Source organism: Colobus angolensis, unplaced genomic scaffold (assembly GCF_000951035.1).
Source record: "Colobus angolensis palliatus isolate OR3802 unplaced genomic scaffold, Cang.pa_1.0 Scaffold129, whole genome shotgun sequence".
Taxonomy (NCBI): domain Eukaryota; kingdom Metazoa; phylum Chordata; class Mammalia; order Primates; family Cercopithecidae; genus Colobus; species Colobus angolensis.
The window spans coordinates 3,858,560-3,877,591 of record NW_012114141.1 but is presented as its reverse complement, the minus strand read 5'-3'; the positions used below and the strand labels follow the sequence as shown (position 1 = coordinate 3,877,591).

The window sequence follows — 19,032 nt, the reverse complement described above, 5'->3', positions numbered from 1 at the left end:
TATCCATTGCCACTGTACTTCCCAAAAAAAGATCACAAACGCTGAATTTTTTTGATAGTCTCCACATGCACATAATCAACAAAAACTACCATGTGGTTGTAATGAAGAATGCCAGTGGGCTCACCCAGGTGCAGGCTGAAGGGACCTGTCCTGCCAAAACCTGCTTATTAGAAGAAATGCCAGCAACCTTGAGTGTGTATGATACCATGTGCCAGAAACTGCTTCAAATCTTTCCTTCTACACTCAGCCACAAAACCAACCTGACCATTTCCCAGAAATAAAGCTTCACGGGGTCTCTCCAACTAGGTGTGACTTCTCCCACTTGACCATGTAACACATGACTTTGCTGAACCTTTGGGGCTCTGTCCTCTCATATATCTGAGCACTCACTGCTGGACACATCAGAACTCCTACCGATTCCACACTTTAATTGGCAAGAACCCTGCTGTAAAACCAGCAATGGGGCTATTGTGCCTCATCATATTCAGCAATGAAAGTAAAATTTAAGGGCAGGAGCTCCAGTGTACTTTGCTTTCTTAGCATTTTTCCAATATAAGAGACAGATGTCTGTGACCATATGGTAGGACAGGACTGTTTCAGTGCCTATCGAAGAGGAACTAAACTAGTTCCATAACATGAAAGTCACCCCCATGACAACTTACAGACCACGCATAGTGTCATTGCATCCTACCCAATACTCACCTGCAGCAAAATACCTTAGTAACATCTTTGGCATAAAAATAATTTTTTTCAAATACACTTCAAAATAACAAGAAGTCAACAGGAAAAAACTGTTACTCATGGGTACCAGGATAAGAACTGATACCCCAGTCTAAAGATGATCACAGTTGAAATTGAAACCTTAAAAGAAAATAATTGCTTCACTTGAATACTCCTTTTCAAAATACTTAAAAATCGTCCCTCTCTGGCATGCAAATATGCCCAATTCCTAACTTATAACACCTTTCCTATGAGAAACAAATGCTTCTGAGCCAGATCCCAATTACATTTGCTTTGTATTTCAAATTAACCAGTGCATGGCAAACGATGGTAAGAGAGACTCAAAGATTAATGAAGGTTGAGGGTAGAGGCAGGCTAACCCCTACATATTTGTATGATTCCTTCCAAAGCATGCGCGTGCGCGTGCGCACACACACACACACACTACCTTCTTTTTTCTTTTTTTTTTGAGATGGAGTCTACCTCTGTCTCCCAGACTGGAGTGCAGTGGCATGATCTCAACTCACTATAACCTCTGCCTCCCGAGTTCAAGTGATTCTCCTGCCTCAGCCTCCTGAGTAGCTGGGATTACAGGCATGCATCACCATGCCCAGCTAACTTTTGTATTTTTAATAGAGACAGGGTTTCACCATGTTGGCCAGGCTGATCTCAAACCCCTGACCTTCAGTGATCCACCCGCCTTGGCATCCCAAAGTGCTGGAATTACAGGCATGAGCCATCGTGCCTGGCCCCAAAGCATTTTAGAGAGAAAGTTACACTTAAGAGTTAAATCACTTTAATTCAGTTCAGCCCATGTTCTTGCTATAGAAATCGTGCACTTGTTTAATTTTAATAGCAGCATGTATCAGAACTGATCATTTCTCTTAGAAAAAGGTAAATGCATGGAAATCATGCGATTGTTTAATTTTAATAGCAGCCCCTATCAGAACTGATCATTTCTCTTCAAAAAGGTAAATGCAATTCTCCTATGAAAGAAGAGCTTGCTATAATTTCTTAACCTTGCTAATTCCTTAAAAAAATACTTTCTCTTTCATCCAGTCCGATTCAATGGCCACAAAGAAAGGAGAATGGATGGCGGTGTCATTTGCCAAACTAAATAACTTCAGAAAAGGACCAGATAGGAGGAGGGGGCAGGATAAGACAGGGAAGGTTGGATGTGAATATATTGTAGTGAGATGGCTGAGGACATGCTAGAGGGGATGCTGGGCAGACAGCAGTGTCTGGGCTCAGAGGGCAAATCTGAGCTGGAAACATCAATGTGAGAGTCACCAGTGAATCCACGGGTAACTGCAGCTATGGCTATGGAAGAGCTATCCAGAATAAGGCAAGGAATGAGAGAAGGAGGCCTATTCACTGTGTGGCACGGAGAGCCCTGATGACCTTCACAAGCAGGGCAGAGTGCAGGGGTGAATGGAAGGAAAGCAAACGGAGAAGGAGATCACAGATACTACTCTTCAGATACAGCTGAAAATAGGGAGAAGAGAGTTTAGGAGGTAGCTGAACAGAGAGCTCAGGAGGGTGGAGGGAGGCTACTGCTACTTTTCTTGTTTTTTAGAACCTGATAATGCTTACAGGCTGATGAGGGAAACACAGCACAGACAGAGAAGTTAAAGACACAGGAGGGAGAGGATGCGATCCACTGTGCAGGGAAGGAGAGGCAGCTCCCTGCCTGTTAATTAACAGAGGAAGACCAGTGTACAGGTCTCAAGACAAAGGCTAAAGGGCTTCTCTAAGACACAAGTGGTAAGACTATATGCTAAGGATGGTAAGGGAGTGGTGACAGGTTGGACATACATAGATGCCCTTGCCAACAGTTGCCCATTTGTGTGGACACTGCCCAAGTCGAGGATGCAGACTTGGACTATGGAATGGAGTCTTGCTCTCTGCAAAGTTCCCCGCACAGAGGACAGCCTGGGACCTTGACCTCATCAGCACCAGCTCCCCACTGGGTCACATGGCCCCAGTATGTGGCCCCGACATTCTGAAGAGACTTCAGTATCTCAGGAGCAGCCCCTTCCATGTAACTCTTGAAAGCAACAGGTGGCTTCCAGAATGGCCAGGGGAGATACTGTTGCTTTATTGGAACAAACAGGTCTGACTTGCCAAATAAATTTAGTGCATAAATATAATTTTTTGAAACTTCAAGGACAAACAGATGCTCTGCCTTATCAAAATAAGCAGTGGAGCAGTTAATTTTTCTAAGTAACAGTGGGCCAGCAACACATGATCAAGGCGTTAAACTTCAGCTCCTTTCATAGAAGAAAAACAACTCTTTGGTTTCTCAACTAGCAAACAATTCACCACCTCAAACAGTGCCACCCCAAGATTATCTTTTGATGATACTGAGTTTCTATTTTTGAAGTGACAGAGAAATGAATTGCTACCTTCCCAATTTACACATATAAAATTTGAGAAGGTACCCAAGTGGCGTGGAGAGTAACCAGCAGATCTGAGTCCAAAGCCCAACCTTGCCAAAGTCTAGTGTGACCACTTGTATTTTATATGGGCCTCAACTTTTTCACCTGTAAAATAGAGGCCACTGATGATGTCCACTGAACAGAAGCATTGTGAGAGTCCACTGAGTTGATGTTAAAAGTGGCCTGTAAGGATAAAAGAGCTATACAAATATGAGCTGTTATTAGCATACAAATGAACTTTCCCAGACTTTTTTGGTTATGAAGTTTTTTGCATTTTTATAACATCTTGCTTCAGGCGCTTTAAAAACCTTTTAAAACATTAGGATAATAATCCTAATGAAATGAGCAAATCAACATATAGCTTTATTTCAATATACTGTAGAAAGAATACAGTGAGATAGAGAGTTTAACTGATTTTCTTAAAAGTCAAAATACATGCTAGATGTAAAGTTTATATATTCTTTCATCTGAATTTGATATGCTCTATGAAGAAAACAAAGATAATGTGTAATTTTATCAGTTAAAATTTTTATTGTCTTTTTAAGTCTAGTGACAGTAATAAACATACAGAAATAACTGTTTAAATTAATCTTATTGCCCTAACTCCTTGAATTCTTCTCTAAATTTTTACCTCTGTCAAGAAGAAAAAGTGAAGGCTATTTTCTTTAGTATCACAGTCGCTGCTACCTCAGTAACAGAATCCTTCAAGACTCTGAGATTAAGATCTCAACAGTCTTATTCTGGTAGCAACTAAAACAATCATGACCAACCCACCCAAATTCAGAGTGCTGAAAACTAACACAAATGATGGACTGGGCCGGCAGTTACATGTTTCCATTTAAAAGGGTAATTAAACCAAAGCCAGAGTGAACCAAAATAAAAATAAAAAACTAAAACATGATATTTAAAAAAGCAAAGCAGGGAACACTGAAAACAGCATTTCAAATAAGAGATGGGAAAAAGTAAACATGCCTTCTAAAATAGGATAGAGTTTCTTGTTAGGGTGTTTTGACGGGGGGATATTTTAATGGATTTATAAGTGAATTTTCAGGAACAGCACAGATCTTTCTCACACAAAGATCAAATCAATAGTAAAATAGCAAAAACTGATTCATTCAGACCAAGAGTTCTTCCCAAGATCCATACAGGTTTTACTTACCATGTCAGTCATGCAAAAAGTACTTGCCCTGGTCCCAAAAAGACATACAAGAAATCAGGCAGACAAGATTTCATACACTTTTTACAGAAAAAAGAGGAGAAATCACAGTCTTCTTGACACATTTAACACTTCAACCAAGCAGAGGTGCAGACCCGAATCAGAACTCATGACTCTCAACTAACAGCTCTTGGTCTCCATAGGCCAGCTCTCCAACTAGTGTCCAGGTCTCTGGTGTGACCTTCTGCACAAAAATTCAGGGAATTCAGCCTCTGTACCTACTTGATACTCTGTTGTTGCTGTTTTCAAACATGACCCCAATGGTCTGCTCTGTTTAGATACAGCAGAAAAGCCCAAGGCTGGACTAACAGTCCTCTCTATATAGGAAAGCAGTCCTCTTGTGAAGGTAGATGCTCAACTGTTCCTCTCCCTGCTGAGATGCTCCATCCATATACAGTCTAACCTGTTCGCTGGTGTTGTTTCCACAGTGGCCACAGCTCCATGACATGCCTTGAGGCCAAGCTTCAACTCACCACTAAAGTGAGTTAGCCACTGAAATCATGGTGCAAAGGGCATCCCCTCGACAGTGACAGATACATAGCCCTCTGCAGCTTAATGTACCTTCCATTTTTTCCTCCATTCTTCACTCTACCACCTTTAAAGCACAACCTCCTGACAAGCACGCCCCAGCACAGCACTAGTGGTTACTGCCAAGTGGCCTGCCAATGTATGGGTCTCCACAACCCCCTCCCCCTCCACCCTCTAACCACTGCCACAGCTGGTTGGGGCCTCTGGCCCCAAGCAATCTCCTCATGTTATCTAGACAATTGTATCATTTTCCATGTGTGACCTGGTGTGGAAAGGTTTTAAGTGCCATTTTGGAACATAATAGATCCTGTGGCCCCTGTTGTTCCCAGGAATGATGGCCCTGAGAGTTGCCAAACTGTATTAGGGGACAGGAGCTTTATCACGCCCTGTTATTTTGGTGATATCTTCTAAGCCATCCTCCACCTTGTCTTACTTTACTGTCTGGCAAGCAGTAATGATGAGTACAGGTCAGGGCCACTGCCACAGAGGCCACACGTCTCACCAACTTCCCAGTAAGGAGCCCAGCAGAATTCGCTAGGTGGCTATGTGCCCGTTTCTCTTCACTGTTTCACTCTCTTGCTTCCAGACCCCTCTGGGTAGCATTCATACCCGGCAGCTATTCTTTAGGACAAAAGGGCTATTTAACTATTTTAAAATCTTTTTCAACCATACTTTTTTTCCTAACAATGAAGATGGGTAAGAAGATCTGGCAAATTATGCTGTAGGAAAGGAAACCTCTCTGATTCTTCACTTGGTAAATATTACTGAGTACTGAATATTCCAAAAAAAAAAAAGGGCTGGGCGTGGTGGCTCAAGCCTGTAATCCCAGCACTTTGGGAGGCCGAGACGGGCGGATCACGAGGTCAGGAGATCAAGACCATCCTGGCTAATACGGTGAAACCCCGTCTCTACTAAAAAATACAAAAAAAAAATTAGCCGGGCGAGGTGGTGGGCGCCTGTAGTCCCAGCTACTCGGGAGGCTGAGGCAGGAGAATGGTGTAAACCCAGGAGGTGGAGTCTGCAGTGAGCTGAGATCCGGCCACTGCACTCCAGCCTGGGTGACAGAGCAAGACTTCGTCTCAAAAAAAAATAAAAAATTTTAAAAAATTTATAAAAAAAGGTTGTAGATTTTCTCTCCCCAAAGAATGTTAAAGTTCATTTCTACTATGCCTCCCATTTAGAATACGTAAATAAAACTGCCTGTCAAAGGTATATATGTTAACAACTGGGTCACAATCAAGAGCGGGACAGCTTCAGAAAACTTTCCTGCTGCCAAACTGTTGGTGCCTCTCTAGCCTCTAAACAGGAGTCTCCAAGGACTTGGCCTTCCCCGCAAGTCACTACTCTTCCTTGGTGCCTACTCAAGACAGTGAGGGGCACAAGCTTCTTGGCTAGAAGACTCATCCTTGTCAATGTGGAAGAGAAAAAAAACCAACCTAAAAAAATAAATGGGAATGACAACCTCTAATAACTTGTGCAGTCCAGTTGAGGAGAAAATGAGCACACACTGTATAACTAAGGTTACAAACAAGTAATGACTGAAATCTTCATGTTACTGCTTTGCAGCCAATAAAATGTGTTTTATAGATGCTTCAGGAGTTCAGTGTTCATTCCTCCTTACCACAAAGGTCGGCATGGCAAGAGGAAAATGCTCTAGCATTCAGAAAGTACACGTTCATGCAAAGGTCATGACGTGCCAACCCAGGCTGTCAGCCCACCCTCAGGAGGGGCACTGGAGCATCACCAGATTGGTTCACATCCTCCCCGCATAAATCACCCTTACAAACAGACACTTGTCTGGCAAGTGCCGATTTATAATCTTCTGTGAGTAAACAGCGTTTTTACTACACTCTTTTAGCAAAGTGAAACATCCAATCACCTCTCTCTAGAGATAGTGCTCGTGCCTCTGTCAACCTATTCTTTCTAAAGACAGTCTCTCCTGGGGAAGCTCCTCCTACATGCTGCAGAATGCCATGGGTACACCGATATATTTTCTCTTGTGAGGGATGGACAAGAGCCCAGGGACTCGCCAGGAACTACAGGCACTAGGAGCTGCACAGCGATGATTAATCCAGGGAGATTAAGGCTCCAAATAACCAACCCAGGGCTTTTTTTTTTTTTTTTTTTTTAGTAATTTTAACATAATTTTTACCTTTACCTAGATCAAAAATACATTCATATGACACACAGGGCAGATTGTTATTTTCACATATAAAATCTATTTCTCCAAATTTGCCTAAGGAATTGTTCCCCTTCATTGACATTTTATATCCCCTCCAAAAAAGGACAGCTCGACTTCCTTAAAGAAAAACTCCACTGAGGCAAGTTAAGGTTTAATCCTGCCCCCTACACCCCACCAGCCACATGGTCACCAACTACCATCTGCAGGATTCCGGGAGCTGCTTGTTCTCTCATATCTAAGAGAGCTACACAGGGAAGTCGAGAACTCAACGGATAAGAAAGGTTTCACAGTTGTTGTTAACCCTGGCTATACTTTAAAATCTCCCAGGGCACTTTAGGAAACCCCCAGAGGTTCTGATTCAATTGCAGCCAGGTGGGGTCTTCACATTACTATGTTTTAGAATCCAGGTAATTCCAGTGTCTTAAAATGACCCATCTGAAGATTTATTATTTTCCCTTCCTCCTTTCCTACCCAAAAGAATATTTAGATTGGAAAGCGTAAGTGTTCAGTAAAGCTAAAACTCTCTGTTGACCGACAACCTGAGATCCTAGGTATGCTATTACTTAGTGGTGATCAAACAACTCTCCATTTTGTCCATATATCTGGATAACTGGTTTTGGTCTGTTAACTGCTTTTGAGACCAAAAAGCTCTATCTAGAAAACTGTTATGTGAAGAGCAGGTGCTCCACAAATGAGTGGTTCTCAAAGTTTTATTATGAGCAGCACATTTTCAAATATTAAAACTTTCGAATGCACCTGAAGCTCAAAACTACACTAAACAAATCATAAAAACTCCAAGCAATCACACCTGCAGTATAAGACGACTGCAGTGACCAACACACTCTTCACTACTGTGCCAACTTTCCACCCAGGCCCAGCTACTCTGGTGATTTCAATATATTCCAAGGAAGATCCAGTCCTCAGGTTCTTCCAGCAAGTTGCCCCTCTTTCCACCCACCCCCTCTCCAGGCCATCAACCAGCGCAGGGCTTTAGCAGGTCTCACCATGTACAAGTGTCCACAGCAGCAGAAACGTTTCACATGCTGATCCACAGACAGCAGAAAACTGTAAAAGGCACGGCCCTAAATAGTGCAGGAGGAGGAAGTAACCAATTGGTATCTGAGTTTGATTAATGTTCACAATTTAATTGTTTGAATAAACTTTATTTGTTGCAGTATGATAGACTTCCAGAAAAAAATCCTAAGTGTAAAACTTAATGGATTTTTACAAAGTGAACCTACATTTGGAATCACCAACCAGATGCAGAAACCAAACATCACCGGTACCCAGTAGGTCCCTTGCTTCCCCATCAATTATTATTCCCAAGTGTAACCACTATTATAACTTCTACCACTCCAAATTAGTTCAGCTGCTTTTGAACTTTATATAAGTATAATCAAAAACATATATTCTTTTGTGGCTGGTTTCTTTCCCTTAACATTATGCTTGGGAGACTCAGTCAGTGCATGGGGCAGTCATCTTCTGTTTGTGTTCTTCTTTATTCCTTTTCCTCATAGGATGCCACTGTATGATACGCTATTTTATAAGATACGCATTTGAATTGTTGCTTCCAATTTGGGACTGTTAGAATTAATGCTGCTTTAAGGACTCTTGGAAATGTCTTTCAATATACATATGGAGTAACTTCTGTTAGGTATATACCTAGCCAGAAAGACAGTGTGGTAAGTACATAAGGACTTTATGTGTATATAACAAAATAGACTCCAAAAACAGACCCACACATAAATGGCCACTTTATCTAGGACCAAGGACCAATGCAGTGCAGTGGGAAAGAGATTCTATTTTCAAATAAATGGTACTGAATTAATTGGATATTTATATGGAAAGAAAATCTTTAACCCTACCTCACACCACACACACAAAATAAAATCCAGATCTAAACATGAAAAATAGAACAATAAGACTCTAGTGGTTAAATAAATGACTATCTTCATAGAATTAGGCTAAGTAAACATTTCTGAAAAAGGACACAAAAATAATAACCATAAAGAAAAATATCGATAAACTGAACTTCTCTAAAATTAAGAATTGTTATTCATTAAAATATACCCTTTAAGACAGTGAAAAGGCAACTCACATACTAGGAGAAGGCATTTTCAACATATCTATACATGTTGAAAATGTCTTTTGTGATATATATATCACAAAACATATATATCATCTGAATAATTATATAGGCATTTAATATAAGTTATTAGCATGGATAGAAATAAAAATTTAAGCAGTATGCTTTATTTTCTTCAATAATAAACATTAAACCATATAAACAACTTGAATATACATATATCACAAAACACACAGTCAGAAAATGTAAATTAAGTCCTACACACCATTTTTTTTTAAATAACAACAATCTGACTTTTTAAATGGGCAAAAGACTTGAACAGGCATTTTCATAAAAAAGAATATCCAAATGGCCAAGAAACATATAAAAAGGTACTCAACATCATTAGCCATGAGAGAAATTCAGCCAAAAAGCCACAGTAAAGTACCATTACATAACCATCACAATAGTTACAAGCAAAAAGCAAAAAGACAAAGAAACACTGATAATACCAAATATGTGCATTCAGAGCACCTAGCATTCATATAACCTGATAGGTGTGTAAATTGGCTGGACCAGTTAGGAAAATCACTTAATAGTATCTACTAAAGCTGAATATACACATGTCCTATGATACAATAATTCTACTGCTAATAATATTTTTAACGTATAGAAAATTATTTCTGGAAATATACATAAACCAGGGAAAGCTTTGAAAGAGCATATAGATCTCTGTCAACAAATCATCAAATACTCCACAGATGAAGACATTCTCAAAACCAGTATTTCAACAGGAATTCTATTGGCTTCGATATGAAAACATCTGAGTAATTATACTGGCATTTAATATAACATATTAGCATGGATTGACAGAAATAAAAATCTAAGCAATATCCTTTATTTTCTTCAATAATAAACATTAAACCATATAAATAACTTGAAAAAATACATTTACTATGCCTACAGAATATCAGAGTTTAGAATAAAAAATAAAAGGCAGCAAGAAACCATATGGAGAGAGTCATATGGCTTGTAATTCTGATGGTAGCTGCAAATGAGGTCACTTAACCCTCTGTGACCACACTAATTGGTCAAAAGCAACAGAGCCTTCATCAGCAATGCTCATAGGAAACAGCCTATCCACTCCTGGGCATTTTCAAGTTAAAGAGCATACGCCTGCTACCCGTCAGTCCATCAGTCTCTGAGAGAGACACAGGATTTGTGTCAACCTACCACTACATTATTTGGTTTGCTCTTAATCTGTACTATTTATAAACAGTCTTCAGGGTATATGCATACACAAGTATAGCATGTGTACACATGCAGCTATCTACAGCAAAAAACAAATTCACAAAAAATAGCTATTTTTTTTTGTCTAGAAGACCACATCTTGTTCTATTAATACTCACATACTGCAGTATTACATAACAAATTTTTCCAATTCTGTTATGCTGATATGCAAATAAATGAATTCAACCATAGCTAGGAGCTAAATGTACTAATCAGTATGGCCTTGTGTATCTCTAACTACAAAAGAATTTTACATGATCTCTTTCCGCTGTGAAAATCTCATGAATCTCCATTATTAATCACTTTAAAACCCAGCTGCTTGGTTTCTGGGATGTTAATATCTGCAATATCCAAATCAGTACATTTAGCACACTCCAAAAATATACTGAGTATTGACTACACGGTAATATGTTGTATCACTGTATTCTAAAATTCTATAATTAGTTGACAATTCCAAAACAATAATTGGAATAGATACTATAAGAAGCCCACCTAAGAAACAAACTGTTACTAATTGTTACCTGCATTACCTTCCAGGACCCTAAAATGCATAAAACTATATATAAATCAACTTTTTGTTAAAAAAGAAACAAAAATGGAAACTGACCCTGCTAAAAGAATTTCTAATCCATCAAAAGAGAGTAGAGAGGAAAAGGACAAGGTCTTGGTTTGTGGATCCGACAGAAACTTGAGGTATGACGGGCAGGACTATGGCTATGGCTTCATGTTGGTTAGGTACACACTGGTTTCATCGCAAGATTCAGCCACAAAAAGCCAAACTTTTCTCATTAAATATTAGTTGTCTATTTTAGTACTGGTAGAAACTGCTAAGATCAAGAAGAAAAAATGGCTTGGGCAAGTAGGAGAAGAAAGAAAAAATCAAAGTAATCCAGAGGATGGAGTGGGAGAGGGTGATGGAGCAGTTCAAAACATGGACAGTCAAACCTGGTCTGCAGCTGGCTTTGCCTCTAACCTTGCTTGGAAATTCCCAAACCTTGTAGAATGGGTTTCCTTGTCTGTAAGGAGAATGATAATGTCTCCTTGCAGGTTCTGGTGAGACTTGCATGAGATAATGCATACAAAGCATCTCCTAGCATCTCTTCTTCACCCAATCCTTGCACTGCAACAAAGGGCAGAATTTCTACCATTACATGACAAAACATGCTGAGGGATTAGAGATCACACTCCTACAACTCTATCAGTACTCTAGATTCCTTATGTATTTTCTTTCTAATTATTAATTTTATAGCACTTCCAATGAATACCATATGACTAGCCAATACTAATGACAATCAAGTTTAAGTAATTTAGTTCCTCAAAAATAAACAAAAACTGAGCAAAAACTACAGGTATCACTTAAAGAAACCAAATACCAGAAAAGAGATTAAATCCCTTAGCAGACAATAATGCTCTCTTGCCATCCTTTGTAAACTCTGACAGCAGAATATAAATCAAAAGAAAATTTCAAAGGCCTATTCTTATTTCAGGGCACAAAAGGGAGAGATCATTTATATTAACATCTTACAGAACAGTTACAGAATCAACTAAATTCCTAGATTCAACTTTAAATGAAGGTATTTCCTTTGTTGTCAAAATTATGTACATGAATACACTTCTCCTTTGAAGCACACACCCCAGTGACTTTTATATTCTAATCAAAACCAGTTGGAGTTAAGTCTAAGTAACATCTTCGTCCAACTCCTAAGACTCATTCTTGTCCCTTATTTATCCATTCACACATTTATTCAACAAATATATACTTAAACACATACTTTTCACAAGACATTAAACTAGGTGTTTTCATAAATTCAGGATGAATAAGATGTAGTTGCCTAAGAGGCAGAAGGACTGTATGGAGATACAGGGAGAGTGGTGCCTAGAAGGCAGAGAAATAATTCATTCTAACCGGGAAGTGGTTAACTGAGGAAAACCTTAAAGATGACTAACAGAGAAGGAAACCTGAGGAAAGAGAGGCGTCACCATAAAGGCTAAGTTTAGGCACAGAGGGGAACCTCATGATGCTCCAGCATAGGTTGTAAGGCAGTTTGTGAAAAGATTACAAGTATGACCATATTATTTATCGACCAAGATGAGATGCCTGAGAGTTAAAGGAGGCACTATTAATAATCTTGTCACAGCAAAAGATGTAAATTTCTGGATTGTCCTGGGCAAAGCAAGACAGTTGGTGCTTGGCACAATGAAACTGTATGTTCAATACCCTCTGATTTCATAGTTGGGGCTATTTACATGTGTGCGCAGCTGTACTGAGGTATCAGATTTAGAAAGGTACCAAAACAATTCTTGAGAGCATCTATGGAACATGTCTGAGAAATTTCCCTAGGCACATTCTGCATATTTCAAAAGACAAAACTTCCAAAACAAGCATGGCCATGTTAGTCTGCTCATCTCTCTAAAGGAGTCTGCTCATCTCAGGATAACTCTAAATAACAGAAACTAAAAATCAGAAAAACACACTAATGCTTATTAAGTGTCACACACTGCTCACACATCATCTTTTTTAATCTTCACAACAATACTCTGAGAGGAGGTTTTATTCTACCTGTTTTAGAGATGGAGTAACTAGACATACAGACTTCAGGATCTTGCCCAAGGCCATAAAGAAAGGAACCGGGGAAGCCAGGATCTAATCCAAGCCCCTAACTACAGACTTTCTATTGTTCCCACCACTATTCTGCCTCCTGAATAATCCAGATATGCAACACATGGCCTGGGGGCAGCCCTCGACCCCAGGATGCAGCCCAGCTGAGATTACTAGCTAAAACACATTTTACCTAATTACTCCAGTAATGGGACCAAGTGCTAGTGGTAAGAGGGCCTAAAAACCTGCCCTGGTTTGCCATTCTGGAATGGGTGGGTACAAGTGTCCTGCCAGAAGTCTGGACCATTCACATAATTGTTGCTGAAGCTCAATGCAATGAGTTATACACTTTGGGCACCCTAAAGCTATGGAATTATTCTGATACAAAGAATAGTGGCTGGCTCTAGTGGCTCTGACTTCAGTTTGAGTCACAAATGACACTCATTCTAAGCACAACCCTCTCGATTTACCATTCTTACCAGTAGAAAAAAGCTGGGCAGGCAGTTTATAAACATAACAGTTGCAGATCCTGTGGACCACTGGTAAAAATATTTGAATCTCACCAATATAGAACAGAAAAGAAGTTAAACCAATCCAGAAGTCTGGTAGATAAGTAAATAACTGGCATCCAAAACTTAGTATTAAGAAGGAAGAAAGCATTTATTCTTGAACACATAAGTATAAAGTATGAAGAAAAACTATAAATGTTCATACTTCATTTATATCTGCATTTAGGCTGTAAATAATGTTGCCCTATTTTGTTGAATATTGAAGCCTAGGTAACTTAAGCATTAAAAAAGAAAGTAAGTGACATACTAGTTTAGGCTCCTTGCAGAGCACAAAGAACTATAAAAGGAAGTGAACAGATTCTGGGATAGAGCATTCTAAGAAAATAACTTAAGTGGCCGAAATCAGCAATTAACAAAATAAACAATTTCCTGTTAGTTGCCTATTTGGATTTGGTGAAAAACAATGCAAATTAAATACAACCATTTGGGGGAGGCTGGAAAATGGAGAAGGAGGAAAGCCATAGGGAGCAAGTAGATTTTAGGGTATGAAAATTAACATACTGTGCTTTTGAAAACCTAAACTGAATTGTGACAGAAGCTCTTTGAGCGGGCTAAAACAACCAACTATGCTTTGGTCTTTCAACAGTTACCTTGTGTGGTCTAAAATGTATTAGCACAAAGTAAACTAGGGAGTTGCTGACTGGCCATTAGATGTTTCTGACCTAAATGATCCAGGCTCCCTATCTATCCAGACAAATTCACTTTGTTATCCAGCTACTGCCTGTTTAATTATTTATGATGTGCCCACAGGTTTGCTGGGCATGTGGTATCTTTGTTTCCCCCCATTCAAAAAAAAAATGTGTAAAGTCAAATGCATATATTATTTTTAAGATCCAATTAAAAAATGGTTACTGAGTGTTTGTTATCTGTGAAGAATTGGTAAAGACAGCCCAACTTCTGCCTGCAAGGAGCCTAGTTTATTTAAACCATGGGCCAAGACACATATAAAACTTTTATTTCATTTAAATGTGTATAAGAGATGTGAAAAGGCTGCTTGTTGTCCATGTTGGAGAGCTCAGTGTCAAGACATAGGTAAACATATTAGTATAAAGATAGTAGAAGTGTTTCTCCTATGCAACAAGATACCATGATAATGGCACTAATCACATTAAGGAAAATAAGGGCTGCCACCTTGGGCAAGGTCAGACTGTTGGTCCCTGTGAAGCTGCAAGCCCTGGTCAAGCGGCCACAACAGGTGACTAAACAGCTGCCTGGCTATATTATCTGCCAACTTCTTCCACCAGCAGAAACAGAGATTCTTTTCCTTCTTCCAATATCTCCTACATTTAAAGAGGACAATCAAATCCGATGTCCCAAGTCACTGATGCTGCCTTGACTACACAGAAAATTCAAACTGCCACTGCAATGTGAGGAAGCAATGGAGTACAGCCATACCCAAGCAGGATACAACAAGTAGCTCCAGCACCTGGGGCACGGGGTTAACCTCTCTGAACTCTGATTTCCTCCTGTCTCTGTGGTTAGCACAGGACCAAGTCAGAGAATTACGGTAAGCACTTTTCACATGTTTTGTATGTAGTGAGTGTTTAACAAATGTTGGCTACTGTTATTGCTTCTAAATACCAAAATAATGCAATGGCTGAATTTCCTACTGATTAAAAAAGAACCAAAGATCAATGGTTGCCATTGTCTGGGGATGAGGACCACAAAGAGACCTGGGGGAGATTTCTGAGGTGATGTTAGTGCCCTATATCTTCACGATGGTGGTGATTATATGACTGAATGTATTGGTCAAAGTTCACAGAACTGGACACAAACCAGTGTGAATTTTACTGTATGTAAATCATACCTCATTTTTTAAAGTATCAACCAAAGTATTTAACTAGTTCTGACTAAAATAAATCATCCACAGCAATAGACATTTTAACTTCATTTCTTTCTAAACTTAAACAGAAATCTAAGGCCTAAAATGCTACTTTATATTTTTAGACCAAGCTCTTGCATTCAAGGATTGAGCTATTTGCAAATAATGGATGCCATCTGAACAATTAACCAAATTAACTGTTTCAAAATAAAGCATAGATTATATTGAATAGAGTGATGAAATAAATTATGGAAAGAGAAAATGAAAGTGATGTTTTCATTTACTAGATTACTTAAGATGACAAACATAATGGCTTCTTCTCTAAAATCCAGTAATGGGCCTGTGTAAATAATCTCAAAAGTCTACCGTTATTTTCAATAAGCTAAGGAAAAGTAGAAAAGTCTGGTGATGATTTCCATGATTTATTTATCATCTCAAGGTATTTGTAAAAGGTTCTATAATGCTGCTCACTCTGAATTTTAATCAACACTGTTAACACAACCAAGGAGCTCTTTTAGTATAGATCTGTGCATCTATTTTGGCAGAAAATATGGTTTTACAACAATTTCTTACTCAACACCACATTTACAAAACAGATGCAGTACCAAATCAATTATTTTAAAGGAGGAATAAGATTTGGGTCAGCCTACAGCGTATTTCTGCATATGCCCTGCACTTTAGCAACAGTCCCCTTTCTTTGCCCACCTTATATCACATTTAGGCCATTATTTCTCCCTCTGATTTAAGGATCTCCATCAAAGAGGGCTGTCAAGACTGTAATGAAGATGGAAGCTAGGAGAGAAGCACAGTTCAGAAGCCCAACACTTCAACTAATATGACCCCATATATACCGGCCTTAGTTCCCCAGGTAGCATTCACTCCCTGCTATTCCCTCAAGTCCCCAATTACCACCTTGCTTACTAATCTACTCCTGCCTCTACTCAGAGACCACCTGACTGCATTCATCCCTTATATTAAAAAAAAAAAGGAAGGAAACCATGGAAAGATGTCACCATCGCTTTTTCACGTGGGCTTTAGCTTTTCATTCTCTTTTTTTAAAAAAAACAAAAGTGAAACGTAATTTCTGCCATTCACATGACAAAACTATCTGTGCAGTTTTCATTGTTTTATGAAATTTGATATTAAAGACTTTGTTTTCTATTAGGATACTGTCCTGATGCTGGCAGTTATCTTCAGAAAATACCACAATACAGTCCAAAAATCTTGATGCTCCAACGCACCAATTCAAGGCGAAATATACCAAGTAGTTACCTATTTAAATACAGCATCCTCTCTTTCCTATAACCCAGTCTTGATCAACTTTCAACACTACTTCCATAATTTTCAGAAGTTGAAGAAAATGCAAAGTGAAAATAGAGGCAAGAAAAAGGAGTATGTCAAGCCTTCTTTGGAGGTACAATACAATGAACAAACTATGACACTAGTAAATCCAAAAACAATTATTTTATAAATTAACAGAACTCAGAGAAAATATGTACTTTCTCCATTCATTCAATAAGCAATTTATTGAGCTGCTACTATGTTCCTGGCACTTTGTATCTAGGGGTACACTGGTGAACAAGAAGCCAAATGCCTTCTTTACAAAGAAGAAAAATGACAAAATATTTTTGGAAGTTTCAGAATTCAACATAAGTATCAATATCATTTCTAAAATCAGTGATTTTTGAACAATTAATCATTTCCCCCATGTGCTTCTAGAGCCTTCAGTGAAGAAATGATATCTACTGACAAGTTCCCAATTCCACATATCAGAAATACTAACAAATCATCCTTCTTGCTTATCGCCCATTCATGTAAAATTAAAACAAACGTTTTTGTAATTCAGGAAGTTACACTATGAACCTCACTAATAAAGTTTGATTTTTTTTTAATGCAAAAAGTTCTCAAAACAATTAAAAGAAAGGGGTTAAAATTAGGTAGGCTGGTATCTTCTCTGGAATTTTCACCTCAAATTTTACTAACACCAAAATGCAAAATCACCACAAATAGTTTATGACAAATAAAAACAGAAATGTCACATAACTCTGTCAATAGGATTAACATGCACAGTTGAAAGCAACTTCCATGGAAACATAAGCCACAGAGTAAAAGAAAACGTAAGTCACTAAAAGCTATGTATGCAGCAAAAAGACACTTTACTTTCCTTAGTTTATCTCTAAGTGTGTGCTGCAGGTAGTTAATACACTTGATCCCAAGCCCTTCAAATTGTGTCCTTGCCCAGACATAAACTGTGCAAACAGATGACAAAGCGAAATGCAGTTTCACAACTGCCTCTTACATAGAGTAGCAAGATGGTATATTTCACTAGGTGACTGCATAAGTTGATAACACCATCAGACATTTTCACAGTACTTGGACGATTTCTGTAGGTCCAATAAAATTTCAGATACTACCACCGCCCACTCTCTTCACTGTGGCACTTTCTGCCCTCTCTCCCACCAGTTATCAGCCACAGGAAGGGTGGGTGCAGCCTGTCAATTTGCTTTGCTGCCCCCTGTCCTGATAACTCGTTGATTTTCAGAAAGCAATGTTTTCATTTGCTCCAAACTTGAGAATGAGCTGGTCTTGCCTAAGGCTCTGCTCTTCTTAGCTCATCAACTTTTTGTGTTTTTTGCACTTCACGTCACAAGAAATATTTTTACATAGCGGACCAAAATGTAACATTAGAATGAAACCAACACAAACTCGGGAGTTCCTAATATTACTTCTTGAGTTTAACATGCTCAAAACAATCGCTGGCTTTCTTCCGCTAACACTGTGCAAGCAAAACCAAGCAAACTGCCCAAAAGAACTTCCACAGAACTCGAGGCCTGCCTACTGCAGCAAGGAAAAAGATTAAATCATGTGGAACTGTAATCTCTCAGAGCTTTCGAGCCTAAGAAAGCGGAAATCTGCATTTATGTTCAGAAATCGTCTATTTTTCTTCGTGACTGAGTGACCGGAGATTGGGAGATTTTGCACCCTCGAAGTGTAAACATTTGTAAGAGGCAACTAACTATATACAGATCAGAAGAAACCTATTAAATAATCTCTGTTCACCTTCTGTTCGCCGCCTGGGATTTTTAAGAAAATGTTCTCACATTTCACATAATCCCTATCTTGTTTAAGATACAATAGAAATCTTACAGGGAGTCTGTTAACCAGACTAGGCTACACCTAAGAGTATGCCCTACCCAGCCAGGTACAAGGCCCTAATGCCAGACCAATCCTGGAAGAGGTGACAGCCCCAAGTTCAATTGAGGATGTCTGAGCACAGCTCCCCCTGCACATTAGGGATCACCTCTCCATTCTTTCCACATATCATTTGCATCCAATCCCCGCTCAATCACCCCAAGCACCCATGCTCCAGTGGTTCCTCTTAGCAGTGGGCTTCCTCCTTCCACCACCACTCCCCCAGGGGGGAAAACAGACCCCAAGGACGGCTGACGGTGGGCGATGAGCGCCCTTCTCCTACCTACCTTGATGATGCTGCTCCGGCGGGGCAGGCCGCCCGGCTTGCTCTCCCGGGGGACGGGACAGACAACCGCGCTGGGGGTCGGGGCGAGCGCAACACCGCGGGGTCCCCTGGCAGGGCTGGCCCGG

At 39.5% G+C, this 19,032-nt stretch overlaps 1 protein-coding gene and 1 pseudogene across 1 annotated transcript in view; one reads left to right on the top strand and one right to left on the bottom strand.

The window, feature by feature from the left end:
- Positions 1–19,026, bottom strand: part of PLCL2 (phospholipase C-like 2) — a 211,021-nt gene extending 191,995 nt beyond the window's left edge. Inside the window, exon 1 of the mRNA XM_011933713.1 lies at positions 18,909–19,026. The gene's annotated coding sequence lies outside the window, so the exon portion shown is untranslated. The remainder of the gene's footprint in view (positions 1–18,908) is intronic.
- The window catches only part of LOC105505808, a 192,009-nt pseudogene continuing 187,671 nt past the window's right edge, over positions 14,695–19,032 (top strand).